This window comes from Anopheles coluzzii, chromosome 3 (assembly GCF_943734685.1).
Source record: "Anopheles coluzzii chromosome 3, AcolN3, whole genome shotgun sequence".
NCBI classification, from domain to species: Eukaryota; Metazoa; Arthropoda; class Insecta; order Diptera; family Culicidae; genus Anopheles; species Anopheles coluzzii.
The window spans coordinates 77708099-77718318 of record NC_064671.1 but is presented as its reverse complement, the minus strand read 5'-3'; positions in this window follow the sequence as shown (position 1 = coordinate 77718318).

Below are 10220 nucleotides of genomic sequence, written 5' to 3'. Positions count from 1 at the left end.
CGTTTCGGGGCAGTGTTAGCATTTTGATGCATATCGTAAGTGACGGAATGCATTTAGAAAATAGTTTCGATTGACTTCTTTGCCTAACCTACGCACCGTTCCCACGTAAAAATGTAATAAATGCTCTCCATCGTACACTAGTTTTACTCTCACTGTAAATTAACTAGTCTGTTACTAGAGGAATGATAAAGATTGATGTAAGTCTTACAGAAAATATTTAAAACGAGATTTATAATTATTTAGACAGACAAGATCCATGACGAGATTAGGAATAATGATACAACCTTGTCTTGTCTTAGTTCTCTAATGAGATTCATGGATACTACTTTCTTGTTGTAGAGCATGCGTCCCCAAACTGCGGCCTGCAAGAGCCTATAATGAGGCTTGCGATGATTTTGTAAAATTAAAAAAAAATGACTTTCTCATTATTAGTTAAAATATTAATCTAATTTTAATTATTTTTTATGTTTACAAACTACCTTAGAAAAGCACCAATATGAACCTCAACAATGCGAAGCAAAGCATATCCTCGAACGAGACTCGTAACAGACGTCCACTTATGCGACACAGGAAAAGTATCGTATTACCAGTGGACACTGAACGTGATATGAACCAATCCAACAACATCGGTACAACAAAATCCCATTACGAATGCAGCAGGTGAATCAGGAGGTCTCACCTACTACGCGACTCTTCAAACTTCTGAGTTTCAGGTGCTTTCGAGAGCAATCAAAAGAGAGAATGCAACTGTGTGTTTGAGTGGCGCAGAGTGACTCAACAGCAGTAGAGGTTCACAGCATGTTCGAAGGATCGCAGGATCGAAGGGTTTAGCAGGATGCAGCCAACTTTGCATGCGGGAAACTGTGTAACAGTAACAGAGTAAAAGAAGAAAAAGGCATAGATACCGGTACAACATTCGGAATTGACTACATGCACATATGAAGGACAGGAGCCAATCAAGAAAGTTGTCCGACATACATATACAGAAATATGAACCAACTATCAACATTATTGACAGGTACGTGCTATTCACTGATTGTATTATTCCTTGTACATTTCTGCAAAAAACGTTCGATATTCTTAAACAACATTCTTTTTAATGCGCAAAAAATATTTCATATTTTTATAGTTTTGTTTTTTTTTAAACGTTCGACGAAATACAATAACCTAATCTCGAAGAAAGAAAAGGTTAATAGAGATAATAGATAATAGATAGCCACTCAGCACATGGTTTCAATGATCATCAATCTATTTTCTAAGAAATTCGAAAAAAGAAAATATATTCTAGAGAATTTCGATGATTTTGGTATCTCTGATATAACGTAAATATTGATGAAATTTCATGGAAATGAATTGATGATACACGAAGACAATATATCCTGTTATTTTAAATAACTTCAATAAGTGACTTTAACTTCTTCAAGTTCTACTTCTAGTAAAGTACTAACAGTATTGTATAAAATAATAATTTATTATTTAAAATACTATATAATTATTTACAATAATTTAAAAAAAAACTATATTGATCCATATCTTCTATTATTTTAAGAGTACTTAAACACTTTATCTGAACAGAAATGCTTCAAAAAGACAACCCCCAACAGAACGTTCACCTGCCCAGGTGTACCTTGTTAAGTTTGATCTTCTTCCCGCCGAAATGCTTCACCTCTTCCCTGTTTGTCTTGCCAGTGCAAAGAAGCGAAAGCACACGAAACTGTCCAACTGGCCCCCCCAAACAAAGCAAGATAATCGACGTACTCGTGTCAAGACACCGTTGCGTGCGCTTACTAAAACTACTCTATTTCGCCAGCGCTGCCTACCGCGAAACGTCTTCCCGTCCCTTGTGCCAGCTACCGCACCTCACAGCACCAGTAGGGTCCCTTGTGCCAGCAGTCTTCCTGACGCCATCACCGCTCGATCGAAACTCGGTCGTTCGCTTGAGGAACGCTGGAAGATAAATTGTTTACTTAACCGAAGCTCCTCGGTTGCATTCATCTTCTCACACTCCGCGACCACCACCGCGGAGAGCCGTGGTTGTGGCAAAGTCTACTCAAACATCAGACCCCCCCCCCCCTTTTCCAGTTCGACCGGCTGTTGTGTTTGCCATTTCAACTCGCTGTTCCACGCTGGTTTTGGTACGGTACGGTAAAGGAGCAAAACCTTGTCCTGGCTACGCTGACGATTCGCTTTTTTATGTGTGTGTGTGTGTGTATTATGGCAAACTCCCAAGCGCAAACACCATCCAGAAGGGGGGGGGGGGGGGGGAGTGGGCTTTCTTACACGGCCGAACGTCCCGCTTCTCTGTACGTTGCTCCCGGTACGGATCAGCTCGAGTACGATGTTTGCACCCGACAGTGACAGCCTTGGCGTGGCTAATCCGTGTGGCGACAGTGCAAACGTCACCTGTACCTGTACTACCGACAGCCGAAGCATGAAGGTGTGTACCTTCCAACTGGAACTGATCCCGAAGGTTGGTCCGCCTGAATGGTGGATATGCGATACACGTCGGGGTCTTACTGATGGTCCTTTTATGTCTTTGTTTCTGTGTGCTTTTGTGGTTAGTGCGTCCTGTTTGAGCTGGATTTATGCAAAGAGGTTCGTTATATCAATCCGTGTCATCATTTTCTGCTTCCACAAGAACGTCCTTAGTGTGCTCATCTAGAACATTCCGCGTTTCGAGTGTTAATTGTGATTAATCTATCAAACGTCACGTCGGCTTTTTCTGTGTAGGAAGTAAATGAAAATAGCTCTTCACTAGGTACTCAACAAAAAAACGCACAAAGCACCTATCCCTGTTCTAAGCAACGATCTAATAAACTCCTCAATAAAGTTGATTGATTTCGAACAATGGGCAAGATTGCAGCGTGTATGCCACGAAGAGCGTGCTTCGGTGAGCATAATCTTTCACAAAGAATTCCAATAAAACAACATAAAGAGCGTTAGCTAAGCAGGGGCGGTAATCATGCTATCTCGTGCACATCCAATCATACACATCGCACAATCGATCAAAGGCACAACGCACAGTACCACCGGCCACGTAGTAGTACACTCTTCACATTGCCCCGTGCTCTTCATTCATTTATCATCGCCCCAAAGGAACTCATTGCCCCTTCTTATTCCTTCCTTTCATTCCATCCCCCATCCCACGCAAGAACACACAACAGAACGGACAAAAGGTCAGCCACGGGAGATAACGAAAACGCAACACAGAGCCAGAGGAATGGATGGAAGATTAATTTTCCACCCACTGCATCGCATTTTTGCAGGAAGTGGTTTGCTGCCGTACATATATAGAAGGTTTGCAAGTCAGCTTAAAAAAAAAAAACAGACCGCTGCCGCGATACGTTTGAGTGAGTGAGTGTTGCAGGAGTGCAAAAATTGAATAAACCACTTCCGGGCGTAAGCTAACGCGCTGCTAACCCAAGTTCGCACTGCCAAAGCATTTGTCAACGTCAAGCATTTTGAGGCGCCCGATACGCACCCGACCTTTTGGTACCCATCTTTGAGTCCCTGGAAAATCCAAAATCGATTCAGAGGAGCGATCTCTACCCTGCCTGGCCGTGACCTTACCCATTTACGTCGTGTTTTTGCGGTGACAAAACGAAGCCTTGCGAAAGTCTCCCAACTCTCTATAATCATCACCAGGTTTGTGGTGTGAGATTCATATCGTGAACTTTCAGCTTGGCTGGCATTTCCACACTTCTCTCCAGTGCGGCACTCCAAATGCCAACGTTCGACGGGGGCTGAGGAGGACAAGTTCTAGTACGCCCGGAAGCAAAACACTAGATGTTTTGTTCATTGCCCTTTTGCTATCTCACGGGTTTAGCTTTTATGCACGCGTTACTTGAATCTCACCCGAATACTCCGACACTCTTAACGGTCGAAGCACTTTGGAAGTTATCTCAATTTGTCACGTTATCGTGCTCCATTGTTTGCTGACTATATTCCCGGTCTGGTGGAGCACCCGGAATAAGCGGGGGCGAAAAAGTTACTCCTAAAAAGCGGGAAAAGTTAGTCTGATACAACTGAGCTGCTGATAGCATCGTGCTCCGATTCCTGGTTGGCGTAAAGCAAGGAGATTGTTGATGAGGCAAAAGAGATACTTCCCTGCAAATATTGTATAACAATGGCATTCAAAAAAAATGCCATATACCCTTATGAATACCCACTTTATGAAAATATCATATAAAATGTAGTTTAACGTACGATTAAACTCATTCCTTCTATCAATTCTGCACAATCCATGAACTGATGAACATCTCCAATCGATTGCACAGTAATGAACTTGAAGTACAACTGTTGACAACAGTAAACTTGAACCACCTTCAACTGTCACACCCTGATCGTGATATAGCGAGCAAGCGAGACAAGGCCATCCAATTCCAATTCAAACCAGTTTAAGCTCTCCGGGGCTGTGTGTGTGTGTGCCAGACCCCTTTTCGAAAAACGAGAGGAGACCACTTTAAAGTACAGCTGTTATTGTACCGAGGGCACTTGAGTAATCGCTTCGCTGACTAACGCACCTCGACCTCCGGAGCACACGGGCACACTTACCTACATGACGGAATTGAGGTTAGGTGGTGCCAATCCCAACGACTACTAGGCGAGTTAGGTCATACCAGCTGACACACTCGCAAAGTCGTACCATGCGGCATCTCCCGTTGGGATTAAGGGTACGTGTCCTACTGGTATGGACAATCCCACCATGAAAACTCGATAACCTTCACGCTAAACTTCTATTCCCCTGTTGGGAACGTGCTCACCCCGTGTGCCCCAAAACCTGGTGCCAGAACTCACCTTAATAGCCTTTTCAACAAGGCGTGTGTGTGTGAGAGTGTTTGCTATCGAGTATAAAGTGGACTGTAAAGACAAATGTTCACATGTCGAAGTGAAGAGGAGTTTTGGAAACGTCGAAAAACAATTGAACGCTAACGTCAGTAGGTACGTGTGAGTGTTCGCGGATGTCGCCGCACCCACCGGCACTCCTTGGGCACTCACTGTGTCCCTCCGTCGAAAGGTCCACTACTGTAGCGGTTGTGTTAAACCAGGAAGGACAACCTACCCGATGAATGATGACACTTTGGACCGTAATTCAATTATCGATGGTGTAGTAAATAAACCAAAAATAAAAACGTTGTGGTGAAAATCGATAGAACTATCGATTTCGCTTCCTCCAGACAACGGAAGCAGTCTGCACTCTCGCTCGCAATGTGGGGCTTCAATGTGTGGACTCAAGAAACTTTTTATTAGAAGCAACTCCAGCCCCGGCCCTGTCATATAATGGCTGCAGTTCTATGACGAATGACAAAGATTAAAAAGTTCACCTGCACAAAACATAAACCGTTCGGGAACGTTGGATAGAAGAAGTTGATCGATTCTTCCGACGCGTGTAACGCTGTATCAGCTGTAACGTACGTAACGAACGGTAAGCTTGTTACCTCGAAGCTCTCACAAGTTGGGGGGTTTCTGTTTAATATCGCTCTCATTTCATATTGCTTAACAATACATAGGCATTCTTTTGAATGTCTCTCAAGCAAAAACTTCCATTATGAGGACAAATATCTCTGAAAAGGAAAATAAAAACAATACTACTCTCTTCTCGGCATGCAAACTGCTGGGCTGGTTCCGAAACACACCCACGCAGAATTACAAAACCCGCGTATTCCCGCAATTTGCAAATCACCCTCATCACCCAGAGTAGGGCATCGCTACAATGAAACGAATACATTGACGCTACAATTTATGCTCGGTGTGCAAAAATGTACCTTCCGGTTCATTACACTTCCGACAGGTTGTCAACATCGTTACAGATTAATCGATTTCACAGCTTACTGCGAGCGAGCGGGGGGAAGCTTTTCCCTCCTCGGTACGATGTCATCGCTTAGCGAAGCAGCGCTCATATAAAATGAGCCACACCGATCGATGCCTGTGAGTAAGTAAACACAATCAAATCTGTAAATAAATATTTACCACCATTTCGAAGTACAGGGCCAACAAAACACAAGCACAGGGAAAGTGTCTTCCCGTTTTCCGGAAACTTCCAATCCGGCAGAACCGCAACTGCATAATGTAATCCAATCAATTCTGAACATTCTACAGCAGCAGCAGCAGCAGCAGCAGGTGTAGCGGGTATGTAGAATTGCCTATTTACCATCCCGGTGAAGCTCCAATACCCAGGCTGGCCATACTTTGTCAACAGCTGCATGCATAAATGGCACTCTACCAACCGTTGCTCTCGATGTACAAAGCAGCACCTTCCCGCAAGCGCACCCACCTCCATCGCCGTGTTTTCTTAAGCGTAAAAACATTATGAAGATTTTAGCACAAATTGGACGTAATCGTTCACGAATGGCAACCGCTCTTAAATACACACTGTACTATAAAGGTCAAGGACGGAGTGTTTCTCGAACCGTATCGAATTGCGTGGTATCGGAAGGAACCGACACAGACTGTTCCGCTCACCAAGATCCTCAGTCACGTGCTGTAAAAGGCGGATGGATCCTGCCGAGCTTGCATCAAATCCGTTTCGTTAATGTATCGTTCGAGTTAACTCGGTGGATTTATAAAATCCATATTCTATCTCCTGTGTCGCAAGCGGAAGAGCAAACTCATAGTGGAAGGTTCTACGCAAAGCACGTCACACACCGCAGCCGGTAAGCTGGCTAGCCAGTGTGTGTGAGTGTGTTTCCTGTGTTTATCTTTATGCTAGCAGTGTTTTCATCATAGGGCTTCTGTCACCGTGCAAACGGCGACCGTGGCTCTGGCTCTGGGTACGCAACGTTCTTGCATAACTTGTAGAAGGTGGACTATCGTTTCTTCTTTGGTCACCATTCCTTCGAACAGCCTGTCACCGTGCAGGTGCAGTTCGGATAGAAAGTTGAGGTTTTGAAGCAACAGGGAACGGATTCAAGGACGGTAGACGTATCGTTCCGTTGAGCGTAATGGACCAAACTACACTCAAACCCCCACAAAGTAATAGTATACGCCATCGGGAACTTAGCTTACCAAAGCCATTAATTAGTTATTTGCTTACAAATTGAATCGATTTTATTAGGGATATAAGTTAATTGGTTTAGCTACCGCTTGTCGAACAGTAGCGAAATTGGAAAAATAGCAATTTTCAGCTTTCATGCTCAAGTATTGTCAAGTATTGCAACCAGAACCAAATTATGGCATTTTCTTCAGTGTCATTGTTTCAGCATTTTATTAAAAATATAATTATTAATTAATTATTAAAAAATCGATCACATTTTGTGTAACATTACCATCAGTTCTTGTATGTTTGTATAATTTTACATACAATTACTTAAAGACATCGTTCGGGAAACTATATGCTCAAAACTAAACTTTAAGATGTTCACTGTCTGTTCCATACCTAGATCTAGATACTTGTATTGGAACATCTCTGCTACCGAAGCAGGGATAGCAATTAATATGAAAGAATAGTTGAGAAAGACCTGTTCGCTGAGAAAGAACTGTTGAGAAAATATTTTTAAAAAAATGTTGATGGACAGATGAATGCAACGACTTATCCTTCGAACATCGACTCATCGATCTAAACAGGTCTTTAATAACGTTGAGAATATAACATCTGTTTTTCTGCAAAACAACACAGCTAAAGTAACACAAACGAAAAAATAACGAAAACCTATTGGGACACGAAGGATTGTTGAGGATATGAAATAATAAACGAATAAAACTGTGGTCCTCATTGAGATCCAGATGAGAATTGAACTATGACCGTGAGACCAAAATAGGCCCCTACCACGTGGTGTAAATAAACCTAGTAAGGCCATCTAGTTCGAATAAATCCAAAAATAAATGTCCGTCTCTTGAATTTTTCAAAGAAAACACTCTCTTTAGCTATTACTATATCTAGTTGATGAAAACCACCAACTCTCCCTCAAATAACCCATATGCTTATCCCCTTTCTAAAAAATATATAAAGAAAACCACACAATCGAAACAACTGTTACCAACCTATTCCTGCCGGTACGATAGAGTTAGCCATTTGATCAGCCGGGCTAATCTCATCAAAACCGGCACAATCAAACACACAAATCAAATAACGTCCAACGCTTGACGGCTATAGCTATCCAGGGTTGACAACTTTTCTTTCCGGCGATAGTTTCCACGGCCGATTGGGACAAACGTTACAAATTCCAGCGCACGAAAGCTACAACTCCGGAAATGCTCGAAAGCATCCCCGCCTGGTAGACACACCCTCCCAAGGCAGGGTACAAACTTTTCCTATGTCAACCGGTAAGACGATAAGGCTTTACCCCGACAGCGTACTGTCGTTCGGTCGTCGTTGGGTGTAGTTTTCGTTCCCCTCGAGCTTCGCACACAAACGCACCGGAAGCAAGCAAGGCAGCAGTAGACTAATGGAGACAAATTGTGTACGCATTTGTTTGCTACTGTTTCCCGCCTTTGCCAGTGCTCCAATTGTGACAACTTCATTGATTGGAAGTGACTCCCTGTCGGTAATGTTTTTGCTTCCGAAACGAACGAAGATAGCTTCCGGAGGGGCAAAAAAACAGCGCATAAAAACAGTGGTAAAGTAAGGTGGGGCCAAACGGTGTCTACGTGTTGGGCGAAATGTTCTTCAAGGAGCTACGTCGGTGTGTTTTTGTTTTTAGTTTAACAATACAATAAGTTAATAATGATTGTAATTACTTCATTGGTTATAATTCCAGCTTTCAATTATAGGGTTCCCCACTACTGAGTGAAAATGCATTGAACTACTAAGATCATAGTTAGTTATGCCATATCTTTACTTCAACATTCACATTCAATCATACTTTATCAGTAACAGGAGAATGAACCAGTCAATCAAACGTATCTTTAAACATAAATCGACAATTTCAACATGCTTTAGTAGTGTAAACGTTGTTTTAGCAATATCCATAAGTTACGTAACGCATTAAATAAGGGTTGTTACTGCTACGTTACTTTATTCAAAAGTATCTTTAAAAATAAAGTAACAATTTCAACAGTCCTTAGTAGTATAAACGTTGTTATAGAAATATCTATAGGGTTATGCGTGTCAATTATTAGCTACTTCGGATGTGCGGAATGATTTTACTCACGTCTGGTTTGCTTAGCGGTCAAAATGGAAAGAGAGCATTTTTATTCTATTTCCGATGCACGGTAGTGCAACTATCCGGTTCGGTACGATTACCGAATTAAGCCGATTGCTTGCATGCGGTGTAACGCAAGTGTGGTGTAACGCAGGTGTGGTGTATTAGCGCAACTATAGTGTGGTGCAGCTTGCGTGCGAGGTACGCCACATATCCATAAATTACGTAACACATTTAACTGGAGCGATTTAGATTGTAACTGCTGTGTAACATATAAAACAGGTACTCACCATCCGCACTCCCCATCAAATAAAATACAATACGTAATTTATGGATGAGCCTAATGGGATTAATTATTGCATAAAACAGGGCATTACTCAGAAAGGTAGGTTACTTTTGCTATATTGATTGCGTTTGTTTTCCATCTGTACACTTTAAAAATTCATGTGATAGTAGTTGTAGTAGTTGATGGAAAATGAAAAGAAATGAAAAATAATGTCATTTCATTTCAGAACTAAAAAAAGCAATCTTTTTTATTATTACTTCGTTGAATTGGTTTATTAAATTTTTGCTCCCCGTTACTTTAATTCCAATCTCCTTTAATATTAAACGTAAAATGGCATGAGCTTTCCACAAACGTGCCACAAACAACATGGCTCGCTCACGCTGTGAATGTTATAAATTGATATTGCTAACGGTTTCATTATTACCTACATAAAGCAATCTCCACTTTGAGCCACAGCAATTCAGGGTATGAAAAGGAATAAAAGCATTTCAATTGAACTCACCAATACCAATCCAGAGCTCCGATACAAATGTTCGATTAAGATCCAGGAGAAAACCCATTTTCGATGAAAAATGGATAGGTCTTGATTAAAGATTGAATGGTGCAATTAAAGGTAAAAGGTGAAAATGTACGCCCAGACAGCCCAGCTGCTGCAAACGTTTGTATTGTAAACGTTATTCCCCATTTACTTTGAATTGCTCAGCTGCAGTTTGAACTTAAACGATTAACGTATTAAATATATTTATGAATTGCCATAAAACCACCACAGAAATATCCGCTACCACCCGGCCGGTGCGTTCCTGTAAAGTTGATTTCGTATTTAAACCTCATCGAACATCTTTCGCCTTTCATCT